The sequence below is a fragment of the Microtus ochrogaster genome, linkage group LG5 (genome assembly GCF_000317375.1).
Source record: "Microtus ochrogaster isolate Prairie Vole_2 linkage group LG5, MicOch1.0, whole genome shotgun sequence".
NCBI classification, from domain to species: Eukaryota; Metazoa; Chordata; class Mammalia; order Rodentia; family Cricetidae; genus Microtus; species Microtus ochrogaster.
In genome coordinates, this window is record NC_022031.1 from 30,449,725 (window position 1) to 30,465,592 (window position 15,868).

The 15,868-nt window shown below is 42.8% G+C and overlaps 1 protein-coding gene across 1 annotated transcript in view; it reads left to right on the forward strand.

The window, feature by feature from the left end:
* Positions 1-15,868, forward strand: part of Bach2 (BTB domain and CNC homolog 2) — a 339,104-nt gene that overhangs the window by 166,098 nt on the left and 157,138 nt on the right. The window contains exon 3 of the mRNA XM_005361940.3: positions 11,101-11,249. The gene's annotated coding sequence lies outside the window, so the exon portion shown is untranslated. The remainder of the gene's footprint in view (positions 1-11,100; positions 11,250-15,868) is intronic.

Consider the following 15,868-nt stretch of genomic DNA (forward strand, 5'->3'; position numbering starts at 1 on the left):
GTCTCGAGTCAGTGACTCACAGATCAAAGATGTAAAACAGCTCTAAGTGATGGCTGGCTGAAGCCAAATGTGTCTGGTATGAAATAACTATCATTTGTATCGAGCTTAGCAGTTTTGGGGGAAATTAATCACCACCGCCCTTCGAAAGGAAGGTGCCTTGGGACGGAGACCCGGGTCGTTGGGGAGAGGAGGAGGAGGAGCAGAGGTGTCGCGGGGAAGCCCGCAAGAAGTTCCTGGGACATTTCTGGATGGGTTTATCTGGAGATCAGTGAGGAGCACAGTTTCTCACAGAAGGAAACTGAAATTCTTTAGCTTTGAGAATGGTGAGGCCGGTCCCGAGGCCACCCTCGCCTGTTTGTGTCCATATAAATAGACCAGGGACTGTGACTTTGGCTCTCTTTATGACATCATTCTATGGAAAAGAGGTTCTTGTTTTACTGTTGACTTGAAAGTGCAGGGGCTCGCCCCTCTGGTCATTATGTGGCTTGTCAGCAGGGCAGGGATGCTGCTACCACCGTGCCCAGAGCTGGGCCACTACCCACGGAGAATGATCGGACCGCGATTGGACCAGCAGTGGTTAGCTCTTGGTATTTATCATACAGTTTAAGCTCTGGGTTATTGTGCTAAACTTTTGCTGTACTTTCGAACACTAAAAATTATGTAAGAGTCTAACCCACCCACAAAATTTGTACATGCAAAAGAACTATTATTAACATAGATCAGCAAGTTTATAGGGAGGAAAGTCTAAATGTCTGAGCCAGAGGAGTGTCAGAACATGAACGTGGCTGTTACAGAAGCCTGAAGACCTGAGTCCCATCCGTGGAACCCGTGGCTGAAGGAGAGAACCAACTCCCAGAGGTTGTCCCTTGAGCTCCACATGCATGCCTGCTCTTACATACTGACACACACCTACCCACAAGTGTACACACTCAACGCGGACTAATTTAAAAACTTGACATACAAAAATTAAATTTATTTCCATATTTATATGTTCTAACATATCTAGAACATATAAGTAATTTTTATAGTTCAACACTTTTAAAGACAAATAACTCAGTAAAATAACAAGAAATACTGAAAATGAAATGAAGAAAATTATATTTATAATAGTGTCAAAAATAATAAAATACTTAGGAACAAATTTAATAAAAAAAATCAGGTATGGTGGGGATGTCAAATCTCATCACTTGAGAGGCAGAGACAGGAAGTTCTCAGGTTTAAATCCACATTGGAAGCTTTAGACCAGCTTGAGAAATAGTGAGACCCTATCCCAAGTATAAATTAAAAATATAAAGGAAAGGACATACATTTGGACACCAACTATAGAACACTATGGTGTAAATGGAGACTGCTCATTCCCAGCCACCCAGACCCGGATAATCACACAAAAACTATATTAATTACAACACTGTTTGGCCAATAGATCAGGCATATTCCTAGCTTAGCTCTTACATCTTAAATTAATCCATTTCTATTAATCTGTGTATCACTACGAGACTGTGGCTTACAGAAAAGGTTCTGGGTGTCTTTCTCCTTCAACAGCTACATGGCATCTTCTTGACTCCTCCTACTTTGTGTATATATATATATATATATATATATCTGTTTGGCTTTCTTGCCTAGCTTTACTCTGGTAAGCCACTGACTGAAACAGCTTTATTCATCAACCGTTAAAAGCAACACATATACAGAAGGAGATCCCACATCATCATGGAAATTATGAAAAAAATTAAATGGAAAGACTTCCAATATTCATAAATCAGAAGGCACACTAAGGTAACAGTACTATCCAAATTGTACACATTCAAAGCACTCACCATCAAAATTTCAGCCAGCTGTTTTTTGTTTGTTGTTTGTTTGTTTGTAGGAATTGACAGGCTAGTTTCAAAATTCATATGGAAATGCAAGGGGCCCAGAATAGCTCAAACAATCTCAAAGAACAAAGTTGAAGAACTCCCGCTTCCTTATTTTAGCATCTACTACACAGCTACCTCAACACAAAGCATAGTACTCCACCTTAAAGCACCCGCGATTAACTCAAGAGGCATGTGCAGAAACTATAGAACTCCTAGAAGAAAACAGAGCATCTGGGCAGGGTGTGTAGTGAAGGATGATTTCATGCTCAAGGACAGCTACATAACAAGTTCTAGGCCAGTCTGGATATGAAACCCAGTATTTAAAACAAACAGGAGACAGATGAACAAAATAGGTAAATGGGACTTTATAAAAATTTAAAACTTGTGCTTTTAAAGTAAACCATTAAGAAAACAGAAAAGGCAAACCCAGTGAATGAGATAAAAATATGTGCAAGTCACATGTCTAATATATCTAGAACATATAAGTAATTTTTACAATTCAACACTCTTAAAGACAAATAACTCAGTAAAATAGCAAGCAAAGAATTAAATATTTCTCAAAAAATACATACAAATACCACTGTGTACATAGAAAGATACTTGACATCATTAATCATTAGGAAAATATAAATTAAATTCACAATGAGATATCACTTTACCCTTAATGAGATGAGCAGTCCAAAAGACACCACCGTGCTCATAGGGGTGTGGAGCCTGTTGATGGGCTGGTAAGAGAGTACAATCATGCCTGTGAGGGATTAGGCTAGCCTCTGGCCAGGCATGTGAAGGATTATTTAGATTAGGCTAGCCTCTGGCCAGGTATGTGAAGGATTATCTAGATCAGGTTATCCTCTGGTCAGGCATGTGAAGGATTATCTAGATTAAGCTAGCCTCTGGCCAGGCATGTGAAGGATTATCTAGATCAGGTCATCCTCTGGCCAGGCATGTGAAGGATTATCTAGGTTAGGCTAGCCTCTGGCCAGGCATGTGAGAGATTATGTAGATCAGGTTAGCTTCTAGTCAGGCATGTGAAAGATTGTCTTAAAAGGTTAATGGAGATGTGAAGACTTACCCAAGCATGGGCTGCACCATTCTCTGGGCTTGGTGTACCAGACTGTATAAAGGAGAAAACAACCAGCAATCATTCTGTTTCCTGACTTCAGATGCTCTGTGACCAGCTGCCTCCAGTCCCTGCTGCTAAGACTTACCATGACAGACTGTACCCTTGAACTGTGAGACAAAATAAAGCCTTAAATTGCTTTAGTAGGAATCTTTTATTATAGCAATAAGAAAAGTAGCTAGATAATGATGACAATTCTGGGCTCTAGCCAGTCTAAACTCTATGGCTGGGCCAGCAAACTGCAGGTTCGGGGAAGGTTGATAGAGCAGTTTGAGTCTACAGGTCTCTGCTGTCAGGATTCCCTCTTCCTCAGAAAGGTCAGCTCTTTTCTTTTAAGTCCCTCAGCAGACTGAATGAATCTAGTCTGTATTCTAGATGGTAATATGCTTTATTAAATGCTACTAATGTCAGTGTTAAACTCATTGGAAGAATATGTTTTCATCACTCTCAAGACATGTTCACCCTGTACATTGTGACTTAACAAGCTAACCCAACAAAGTTGCCATTGCCCTCAGCATACAACCAAGAGAATTTGAAACACATGTCCATATATGATTGTGTATAAATGCTCATAGCAACGTTATTCACATAGACCAAAAAAACATAGGCAAAACATGGAAACAACACAATATCCCCTAATTGATAAATGTATAAATGGCATATTATATGCATTCTGTTAGTTTTCAGTTACTGTGCCGAATACTTAAAAAATAACTTGAAAAGAGAGATTTCTTTTGGCCCACAATGTCATAGTTTTCAACCCATGGTTATTTGTTTCGGGCTCTGAACATTGTGGTGAAAATCATTATGGAAGCAAGAGAGGAAGGGGCATTGTGGTTCTAGTGATCTGTTTCCTCTATTTCCCACCTCCTCCAGTTTCCCCCAACTCCCAGTGATCCCATCAGCTATGAACCCATCAATGGGTCCGTCCATTAACGAGGTTAGAACCCCCATGATCTAATCACCCCTGAACACTGCTGCCTTGGAGACCCACCCTTTAATACATGAGCCCCGGGAAGTAGTCCAAACTAAACTATAAGGCGCTATCTTAGTACTTTTCTAGTGCTGTGAAAAAGCACCCTGACCAAAACAGCTTATAGAAAAGGAGTTTCTTTGGACTTAAGTTCCAGACAGTTAAGAGTCCATGATGGTGAGGAAACCTGGAAGCAACCTGTAGGCATGACAGCTGGAGCAGGAAGCTGAATGCTCACATCTTGATCTACAAGCGCAGAGTAGAGAGAGCAAACTGGAAGTAGCCTCCTGTGGCATCCTCCTCCAACAAGGCTGTGCTTTCTGAGCCTCCGTGTATAGCACCGCCAGCTGGGATCGAGCACTCAAATGTCTAAGACTGGCGGGGGGGGGGGGCATTTCTAATTTGAATGAGAATTTGCTACACTACCACACCAGCATCCCGCAGATGGTCATTTAGCTATTAAAGGTAATGAAGGATGGCCGCATGCTGCTCCCTAAGTGAACTCTGAAAGCACCGTGATAAGTGTAAGTCAATCCGGGCACAAAAGGCTACATAGCATGTGGTTCCATTTATATGAAATACGCAGGGTAGGCAAGTATGTAGGGACAGAACATAGCTTAAAGGAGTAAGAAAAGATTCAGCTTAATTTTTTTTTCCTGGTATAAGTGGTGGGAAAGATCACCAAGAAAAGTGACAGGAAGTTGAGTAGGTCTACCGGATGTGAGATGCCACCAGTAGAATGAGCTTAAGAACACATCACAGACTGACCAGGAGTGGTGTTCCCAAAGCTGTCAGGCAACTTGGGGCAGCTTTGTTAACCATACGCTTGACCAGAAGCCAGCAGGTGATGTTACTGCAGCTTAACCAGCAGTCAGACAAATGGCACCAGAGGAAATCACCCCACGATGCAATGAGGACCTAGATCCAGTGCAGGGCCCTGGGAACAATGTGAACTTTTGTTCTTTTGCAGGAGATTTTTAATCTGGGGTTCACAGATTCGCACAGGATCCCCAGCACACTTGAAAAGGTCCTTGAACCTCTGCTTTACCACATGGAGAGGTTTTTTTGTGTGTTCATTTTTTTTCATAGGAGGGAGTTGTCAGGTTTTAAAAGGACCTTTGATAGGAGAAATGTTAAAACATTATTTAGAATGCCAGGCTAATTTTCTGGCTGTGTGATGCATTGTGCTAAGTGGTCTGGCACTCCCAATTTTTGGAATAAAAATGAATTCTTAGTGCATGATCTCACTGCCCGTAAGGCGGTTTGATTCTGCCCTGGCATTTGATAGGACTTGCTAGAGGATTAGGTAAGGCAGGATGTTGGTGCATTTGAGGTCATTAAACCAAGAAAAGGAGGAAAAATAATTCCACTTGCTAAGTACATTGTGGAGCTGAACTAAATGCTGAGCTGCGAGGGGACATTCCCTATGCTCTTTGTCAACACTTTGAATCCCTGCTTACAAACAGACAAGTGAGAAAAAGCCGCTTCGGCTAGATGCAGCATGTTGGGAAAACAAGCCATCTTTCCAAGAAATGCCCTTTCAGTCATCCCTTGATAGTGAAGACGTGCAAGGCTGTGACGTCCCGGGCTCCTTGATGCTTATGGACCTGGTTGTAACCAGTATATGACCTAGAGAAGTACACAAAGCCCCTCTTCCATGTGGATACCAGCATAATGTTGGGTGTCAGATATGGAAAACCAGTGAAAATGTATCATGGAAAACCTGATCTATAGGAAGGATTTTATATAAAACAAAGCACAGCCCTCAAAGTATCTTTCCCATTGAGCTCTTACTTTAAAGCTTTGGTCTTATTTTTGGTTTAGATTCTGTTTGAAAGATAATTTTTAAATTCTTATCTCTAGTTCCCAGAGTTTAACACCAGGTGACCCATTGCTTTTTAAAACTTTTCTAGTCACGAAGTGGTGAACCCGTTTAGTCTGTCTTGGTGTGAGGAAGGACTCTAGAACAGCTCTAAATATGTTTGTCAGTGAACCTATGACTAACATTTTACAAAAAAAAAAAAATTGTGATCCATTTCCAACCGACTGAGAGTTGACATTGCTTAGTAGAAAAGAGTCTCTAGATGTAATTTTTAGTTTTGGAAATTGAGCTTTAAACTGTTTTGTTTTTTCCTGACCACTATCCATTCTCTTGGCACTCAATCCAGAGGTGGGAAATGTGTGGGTATGTCTCTGTGTAACTAGGGATGCGTCCTGGTACTAGCTCTAAAAACCAGTAATCTGATGTTGGACAGAAGTGGCATCCTGACACTAGAAAACTTACCTTGGCCTACTAGAATCTTCCGTGTAGCATCTCTGCTGGAAAAGCTCCTGTTCTTTTGTGTAGTGAGCTTTTCGTTTCATGAGATAACATTGATACAGGGGAAAGAATCAGCTTGAGAATACTTAATCCTAAAACGTGGGGGCCGCCATACATGGAGTCAGGCTCAGCACAAACATGAACCAATGTGCTGAATACTTCATTTTCTGCTCTTTGTGTCACCCTGCATCCTAGAAAGGTGGGAAAAGGCAATTAGAGGAGGAAATTAACAACGGGGACGCCAGAGATGCAATACTGGAAACGAGACAAGCAGAGAGCTACCCTTCTATTTTGAACAAATGATTCTACTAGTATGAGGTGTATGGTGTGGGTGAGAAGACCTGCCAGTCTCCTGGGGAAAGAGCTCATCACGTGCTATTAAACCCTCTAAATCCGTCTTAGCTAAGAGTTGAGTGGAGGGGGATAAAGAACGCAATCAGCCTTACCTATACAACTTTCCAGAAAACCAAATGGTTTCACAGCTAATTGGTACAAATGTTCCCTTGCCCACTGTTGCAGCTGGAGACACACTTGAACATTTTTATGGCTGTTTGTGTAATTAAATACCATTTACTTTTCCTACCTGAGGAGCGCAGGTCCTGCCGACTCTTTCTTTTAAGTAGATGTAAGATTATGCAAGAGGGAATTATGTACAGATAATTTCCCATATTTGCAGTGTGCGCCTTTATTTGGAAATGAATGACTAGAAACCACTCAGATATCTACTTCTGAACTCCCCCGGCTTCTTGTAACAGTAAATATGAAGAAATGAAAAGCACTGCTGTCATGCTTGGTCTAGTTCTGCCGTCGTGGGTCACCCACCTTTTCCTAAGAACTGTCCGTGTGAGGTCCTCAGAAATAAGGCACAGAGTGCCCGTGGTTCTCTTATTCACCACTGTTTCGAGAGACCAACAGAGTTCACAGAGCCTCCTGGCTCCATGAAGGCATTAGGTGCTATCCTGTGGGGCCACTGGGTCTGAAAGACCTCAAATAAATAAATAAACAAACAAACAAAACACAGGGTCCTATAGCTGCATTGTCTGGTATCCACATTTAGCTACTTATTTTTAACTTATTTTTAAATCAGTTAAATTTCGTTCCTCACCCATACCAGCTAGGTGCCAGGTACCTGGTAGCCACACTGAGGGATGTGGAAATGCTGAGGACACCATTGTCACAGGGTCCTAAATTGGTGTGGCCCCGGGACTTTTAAGGGCATCCTTTCTGACTGTAGCATATACATAACACAAAAAGCCCCTTCACAAATCTGCTTGATAGTGGTAGTCAGATGGCAGTCAGATTGTAAAGCAGTCGGCAGTCAGCTTTATGAATTTGCTTGGTTGTGCCAGTTGTTACAGTAGTAACGTATCGGGGTTGACAAAGACTTGGATTGTAGACCCTTCGCTATCTTCTGATGCTTCGGAGTCATTAACCATTTCCTTAAGGTCTTCAGCCCCTTCTCCAGTCCAAACAAAATTAGTGAGCTAATTATCTTACCCATTCTGATGGTAACAGTGCCTCCAGGAGTGTCGCCCCAACACTGCAGGCCTCAAATTGATGGCCGTACTTTTGGCTTCATGGTGCCTGACTTTGAGAAGGGACCACTTTCTAAGGGTCATTCCAGAGGTTCCCTTAACACCGGTATGGCCATCAGCCATATGACAGAACCATCAGCTTACAAAAGACCTGAAAAATCATCTGTTTCCCCAAGAAACCAACACCTCGAGAGCCACTCAGCTACTCTGTGGCCAACTGAGAAACAAGACACTATCCAGCCCTTATTTATTTATTTGTTCATTTTTTAGCTACCTCTTCCTGTGTCTTTCCTTCTCTGTAAAGTGGAGATTAGAAGTCTTATGCCTGGCAATGCTGCTAATAAAAAGCAAGATGACCTTTAGCATTAAATGTATGTCTTATAGTTTTCAAAACCAAAGAAAAATAAGCCACATATATATGTGTGTTCACACATGTACATATCTGTATATATTTTCCACCTCATTTAATCTGAAGAAGAACCTGTGTGAAGAGTTAGGCTCAGAGGCAGAGCCCTTGTCCCACATAACAAAGCCACTGGCACAGAGGGCTGTGTCTCTCAGGATTTAGGAACCTATGAACTTGTAAATGTACGGTAATACAGCCGGGCGGTGGTGGCGCATGCCTTTAATCCCAGCACTCGGGAGGCAGAGGCAGGCGGATCTCTGTGAGTTCGAGACCAGCCTGGTCTACAAGAGCTAGTTCCAGGACAGGCTCCAAAACCACAGAGAAACCCTGTCTCGAAAAAAAAACAAAAAAAAAAACAAAAAGCAAAAGAACCTATGAACTTGTAAATGTACGGTAATACAACCATGTGGCATTGCTGGTTTTTGGCCTGTGGCATTTTGCAGTTCAGGAGTTAGCGATACTGAAAGTTATTGCTTTACTCAAGTGATGCAATTTTTTTACACTTTGATAATCTGCCAGTTGCACAGACTTCGGTTCAGCATGGGCTGCTTTGAAGTATATTTTTAAAATGAGAGAATCCAGATTTGTAATTAGCTTTGCAAATGCTAGTTGTACAGTCTCAGCATCTGAAGAGCTTCTGGTAAGTGTTCCTGTTACTAGTGGCAATTTTGTTTTTTTATTCCCTCTCTGGCCCCAAGCAATTAGGAGAAACAAAGTCTGCTGTTTGAGGATCGTCTCATCACTTTGTTTCTTTATCCCCTATGAGCGTGATGGGCTCACAAATTAACTGTGCACCTGATCCTGGCCAAGGAAAAAACTCTAGAAACCATTCCACCCACTTAGACTCCGGGTTGTCAGGAGAATGTCTCCCAAGTTAAAAAGGAAGTCACAGTGAGCAAATAGTCCATTTCTTGATAGAACTTTGTTCTTTGGACCTTTCTTGTCGTTATAGACCACTCAGACTTTAATGTAAGACTGCTGGAAGAGATGAATTTAGTTATATATCAGAATATAACTGAGAGGGCTCACACCCTGAGTCCTCAAATCTTAGCCATTTTATTGTATGTGCTGGACACAGAAGTAGAGTGTATAGATACTAGAGTACAGTAGAGTTCCCTCCCAGGGAAGAGCACCCTAGCCGACAGCCCTGAAGACGTGCCTGTAGGAAGCATTAGCCAGACTGAAGGAGTGTGTGTGTGCGCGTGCGTGCACATATGTATATACACACATACAATAGCATTTAGTGAAAAAAGAGGCCATGAATTTGAAAGTTCTGGAGAGGCATGTGGGAGGAGGTTGGAAGGAGGAAAGAGAAGGGAGAATTGTTATAAATTGTGACTTCAAAAATTAAAAAAAAAATAAAATTAATGATTTGCTTTTAGAAAGAAACAAAGAACACTGGCTGTGCCTTTTAAGGACCCAGGTTCAATTTCCAGCACCTAAGATGGCTCACAACCATCTGTAAATCCAGTCTCAGGTATCCATAGGCACTACATGCAAGTGGGCTACATAGACATACATCCAGACATGTGCTAGCATGTGGTACACAGACATACATTCAGGCAAACACCCATTCACATAAAATAAATAAAATCTCCAAAAACTTAAAGAAAAAAAAACTCATCAGAACACCTTAGACGTTCACATTGCCAGCCTGGTATTTGTTTTTCTAGAGAGCCCAGGAATGGTCAGAAACCAAGGCAACCTGAAACTCATATGGCTCTGTTAGGTGTCACTTTCAGAGAAATGGTTAAGATGTGTTTCTGTGGAGTATTAGAGTATTGCAGAGATATGTTAAAGCATGATTTAATAACTATATATCACAAGTATAATATTTTCTTTCATAATTAACTAAAAAAGTTATGAAAACAGTCTCCAAGTATGTTTGTGTATCTGAAAAGAATAATGGTCCACAATTCAATTCTAAATTCACAAGGTTTTCAGGGTGGTGTGTGTACATGTATGCATGCGTGCTTGTGTGTGTGTATGTGTGTATAAACTTCTTTGGTAGAAAAACTTTGCCTGAATTAATGTAAGATGTTATTTTGTTCCAATTAATGAATCACCCTGTTTTTGCATAGAAACATTGAACATGCTTCTCTGTGGGGTGCTTACCTTGGACAGTAAGAGTGGTTACACACTTGTAAGGATAATATCATGGTAGTGCACCCTGTACTCTCAAATAAAAAATAAATATGAACTGTGTGGTTATCCAAGTGCAAGAGTTACTGTGAAGAGGCTATAAGCCTAAGTGACAAAATATCCTTAATAATTTATTGCTCATGGTTACCATTATTCATTATTCATTTCTTTATATTCTGACCTGTTTTATGTGATCTACTAAATAAACATTAACTTATCAGAGAAAATAAATATTTCTAATTTTATGGATGAAAGTCTGATATGAGGATATGAGGTTGGGCTAAAGCCAACCAAATCGTACTGATTTGAAAATAAACACATTTGAGGCATCGTTGTCAGCCAGGATTCACAAGTTAATCGTGTCTTCTAGAATCGCCTCTAGTTAGCACATCCTCTTAGGTCTTTAAACTGGGGTGTTTGGATTTGTTGAAGAAAGCCTTCTGAGATGATCCAGGAGATAATAAGATGATTAGAGATTGGCCGCCCCGAGTTGTCTTTGGGTTCAGGAGAGCATGTGGTAAGAGATGCTCGCCTGCAGGAAGCACCTGGGGAAGAGGTCTTCTGCTTGAGTAGAGCCCAGATATTGGTATCCAGGGCGATTTTGTCGCTCTGCTTATGTGGTTCAGTTGAGAGGCATGCCAGAACCATGGTGGAGTACTGTATTGCTCAAAGAGGAGGAGCTGTTCGGAGGCAGGAGCATTGCCATGTGCAGCATTTACTGTAGTAATGGACTTTCCTTTGGGTCTAGGTGGACGCTCGCTGATCTGTCACAAGGTTGCCTCGCTGAGCGTTGGGGTCCATGTCTGAATGGATCGCTGTAGCCTTCACATCTCTGCCTCTGCCCCGTTCCCGGCATCCTAAGACTCGAAGCCAGGACAGGACCTGGGGAAATTATATGTAAGTTTTTCCTAAGATTGCTTTTTCTCACCTACACCAGGGTAAGTATGAGGTGACAACACCAGGAACCCACGCACACAAAAATTGCCTTTCTTTTAACAAAGCATCGTGAGAATTGCAAATGAAGCAGGAAACAAGGACTGGAATCCCTAGAGTCCTGCTTCCTTAGCCTGGTAGTTCTCGAGTGTTAGCTTTCATCACCAGCAGGTCTAAACCAGTAGGTCTGGTGCCAGCCAGCAGTCGGCTTTGCTAACAGTTTCCAAGTGATGTTGGCACAGTTGCTCCAAGGCCCTTGCTTTGAGAATCACTGCTTTGACTCAAGTGTGTGAGAGGGGTGGATAGTGATGTTAAGAAACAATACATTTTAATATTAAATGCATTAAAATGTAGAATCTGGCTGGGCAGGGGATGGCATGCACCTTTAATCCAGGCACTCAGAGGCAGGGGGATGTCCATTAGTTGGGGCCAGCCTGGTCTACAAAGCAAGTTCCAGGACAGCCTGGGCTTCACAGAAAAACCCTGTTCTCGAAAAACAAAATCAATCAAACAAACAAACAAACAAGTAGAACCTGTGCTTAATGTATTGACGCATGTCTCAGAAAACAACTTTAGGGCTTGCACGGCAGCTTCAGCTGCAAAGTTCAGCCTGACCACACGCCAGCTCCCTTCCTATAGTTCTGGCCATTGTTTGTCCTTGGGCTTTAGAAGGTCAGACTAATAGTGTGGCTGTTAGCAAGGGCCACGGTCCCTTGTCAGGTGTGTTTGCCGTGTTTGGTAGGTCCAAAGGGAAAGTCCTTCTCCCAGGGTTCTAGAATCTGTTGCTCCCCTCCCTGCTATGCTGACATGTAGCTACATTTACAAGGGGCACATGAAGGGAGGCGCACCTCCAGTAAATAATCCATCACCAGGGCCCAGCTGTTATGGGTCTCCGAGACCTCAGTACTGGCAGATTTTAAGGTCATCTCCTTACTGTGTTAGCTACCAAAAGGATAACTGCTTACGTGCCAAAGACAAGGACAGTTCACCCAACACTGATTTAAAAAAAAAAATTAAGTTTGGCTAAGCAAATGCTCACTTGGATACAGTTAAGTATACATACAGATCTATACACATGCCTGTACACGTGTTGTATGTTTCTAAGTTTTCAATGTAGAATTGTTAAGTGTTTTTCTTTTATTTCATTAAATAACTGTGAATATAAAATTGTAATAATGCTACTGCCCTGTCCAGAAACTAGCTGAAGAATTTCTGGAAGTTTTAAATCTGTGGTAATACACTATGATTTATAACATTTTATTTGGGTGTGGCAAGTGTGGTCACTCAAAGTAGCACTTGGGATTTGCAACTCTTTTAATTAGAACACTTAAGAATTGAGAACAGTCACTGTTAATAAAGTAATCGCCACCCAACTGTGTTATGCTAAGTGAAGTCAGCCTGACGTGTTCAGCGTTGGTGCTTATATGAGGTGCCCAGAGTCGTCAAACACACAGTCCAGAAGTAGACTGCTTGCTGTCAACAGTAGGAGCAGAGTTGAGGCGTTTGTGGTTTAGTGGGTCCAGTGTGGGCTGGAAAAGTTGACGTTTTGGTAGTTGACGGTGGTGGTTAGTTGCACAATAATGTCCATGTTCTTAATGACACCAAACTGTCCGTTTAAAAATGAATAAAACAGCATTTTAGGTTATATTCTAACACAATCTTAAAAGCAACTAAATAGCAGCGCACACTCTTCCTTTTAAGAAGGCTGGTTCTTGACAGGGAAGCTGTCAAAGGGCATCTTGCATGACTCTCCCATCCTGCTGTCTTTTGTGTCACCCCCAAACACAGCGAGGCCAGAGTCTCAACCACAGGAATGGAATCCCTGACATAGCAAAAATGCCCCTGAGGGAAACCATCGCAGGAGTTTGCCATTAACAGTCACGGTCTCTACCAAACTCCACACTGTGTGGAGGAAGTTGCCTTGCTAGGGTGAAAGGAGGTCTGTGGTGTGGATGCTCCATTTCCCGGGGAGGTTCCTGGGCCAGCACAGCCTGGAGCAGTGTCATGGAGCTGTGAGCCTGACTCTTGCTCTTAATGGGTCTTCTTGCTTGGTGGAGGTGACCGCATGAGAGAAACCAGCCAGGGAAGAGAGACCCACCTCCGCTCCAGTCACTGTACTGCTGAGAGGAGCAGGCATTACAATGCCAATAAGTCCCGGAAGAGGTCAGGGAGCGACCCACCTGCAGTTCAGTGGGAAGCACGGCTTAGTCCACCCAATTCTGCTCCTCTCGCTTTTTACTTTGTCTCGTTTCTACAAAACTGGCCTGGAAGGCAGCCAGCAGATTCCCACTGGGACTGGTAGCATATTTTCTTCCGATCTTTGGCTGTCTTTAGACTTTATCCCTGGGACAGGCCATACCTAAGGATCCAAGGACAGATACCGATGGATAATTTTCAGTTTCATTGACAGGAAGTATAAGGTGTGTGAGGGTGGGGGTAAGTGCAGAAGCCAGTGTTCTAAATGATTGTATGCCCCTCCCCTAAGCTATTAAGGCTACTTGTGTGAATGCACACCAATACACATGGAAATTTGGCTTAAAGAAATGGTATGACCAGAATGAAGATTAAACAAAGTCATTGGAATTCAAGGATGACACATACTAACCCATCCCCTCCTCCTCAGGCTAGACTTTCCAAACCTTCTTGGAAATCAAGTCTTTGTTTTACTTAGGCTGTTCAGGCCATGGCAATGCTTCAGAGGCTTTTGGCTCAAATGCTATGGGGGGGGGGGGAGAAAGTAAAACTAAAGTTTAGTGTAGAAAGGAAAAACAGGTATAAGGGAGAAGAAAATAAGGATGAATTCACCTCTGCTATCCTCACGGACCTACAGTACCTAAATATGATCTGAGATCATGAGGATGTAGAATTTAATCAAGATCCATGAACCCCGTGAGTTCAGGTGACACAATTGCAGTACCTGATGGATTTCCCCAGAAAAGACCAACAAGCAAGATAATATGCAGATAAAATGACACACAGTAGAAAGAACTCAGGGGCTCTGCTCATTGGCCCTCCTGTTCCTTAGAAGTTCCAGATGCTGGCATTCTCCTGAAGGTACCTGAATGGAGAAAACCAGGCTCTGGTTTGGCTAACCTTCCAACTCCACACCCCAGCCCTTCACACTCCCCGTCCTCCCCTCACACCCACTTCCCTTCTTCCGAGATCAAGGCTCAGAAAACAAGGCAGCTTTGGTTTTCTGTGAGGGAGGGATTCACCGGAGGGTATCTGCACCTTCGGCCTCTTCCATGCCGAAATCAGCGAAGAGTAGCTGAATGCATTAGAATTAGATCTGGAGGCTGCTTTCTAAGGCTCTTCACCAGAAAGCAGCTACTCCTTGTCATTAAGCAGAACACCAAATCAAGCATCTTCTGGTCCTCTCATACCAAGGTTTCCCTGCACCATCAGAGACTCTAACACATTGGCACAGGATAGAAAACTCCAACATGTACTTTCATAGGCATTCTTGAGAAAACAGCATCTTTTCCTGGATTAAGGGGTAGATTTCTGTGTGTGTTTTAGGAATAATCTATAAGCTGTGACATAATTGCCTTCGAGAGTGATGCCGACACTAACCCCATGGACACAATTTTGGAGTCAGTTCTGTTGGTTTGTTTTTAGAAGAACGTTTGATTTGATCGTTTACAATAGACTCCGTTCGCAATTATAGTCTATTCACAGAACAATCAAAATTAATTTTCACTTTTGCATGCATGCTAATAGTACAAGGGAGTGATGTTGCCAGCATGGGGACATATGTTAATATACTAATCAAAACCCCCAGAGTCTCCAAAGAAGCTGAGCTGTACTGCACTGTGAAGTCCCCTCCCAAGTAATAGTCCCGGCCACATAAATGCTTTATCCGTTTATTCCAGTAGCCTCCAGCCAGCTGAGTGCTAAAGAGGTGACTGAGGGTGCACCTGTCACTAGTGAAATGACACTTCTCACTACAACAGGGGATTTCAGGGTTCCCTTTTGTGGGTTCTTAGCTGCATTAATAAAAGAATTTTAAAATGGACTCAGGGGCAGACACTGTGGCTTAGCAGTTAAAGACGCTTGCCACCACCTGACAGTCTCAGTTTGATCCCTGGAACCCACACGGGGGAAGCAGAGAACTGACTCCTGGGAGTTGTCCTCTGACCTCCGTACCTGTGCCGTGGTACGCATTTACACACGCGTGCACACACACACACGCGCACACGTACTATATGTGTGCGCGTGTGTTTGTGTGTATTATAAAAAACAGACTCAGAAGGAAGCTCAAGGATGATTTTATTAGAGTTTGGGAGAAAAACCACTGGGCAGGCAAGAGGTGGATCTCAGGGGCTTCTGGGAGGAGGACAGTGGAAGAGAACAGAGAAATCAATGCCTTTTTAAGATCGTTTTTAAGAGCCGCCATGTTCAGCATCGGCTTTGCACGGCAGCGGGGCACAGGGGAGGTCAGAGAAACTGAGAATGTCCAAAGCATTCCAAAGACAGCAAGCGGGCTGCCGAGCTGGGGGAAAGCCCCACAGAGCTGGGCCGTAAGGTCCAGGCCCCTGGGTTTTATAACAGCCCCTCCCATATTTGTATGTCACAGGCTTTGG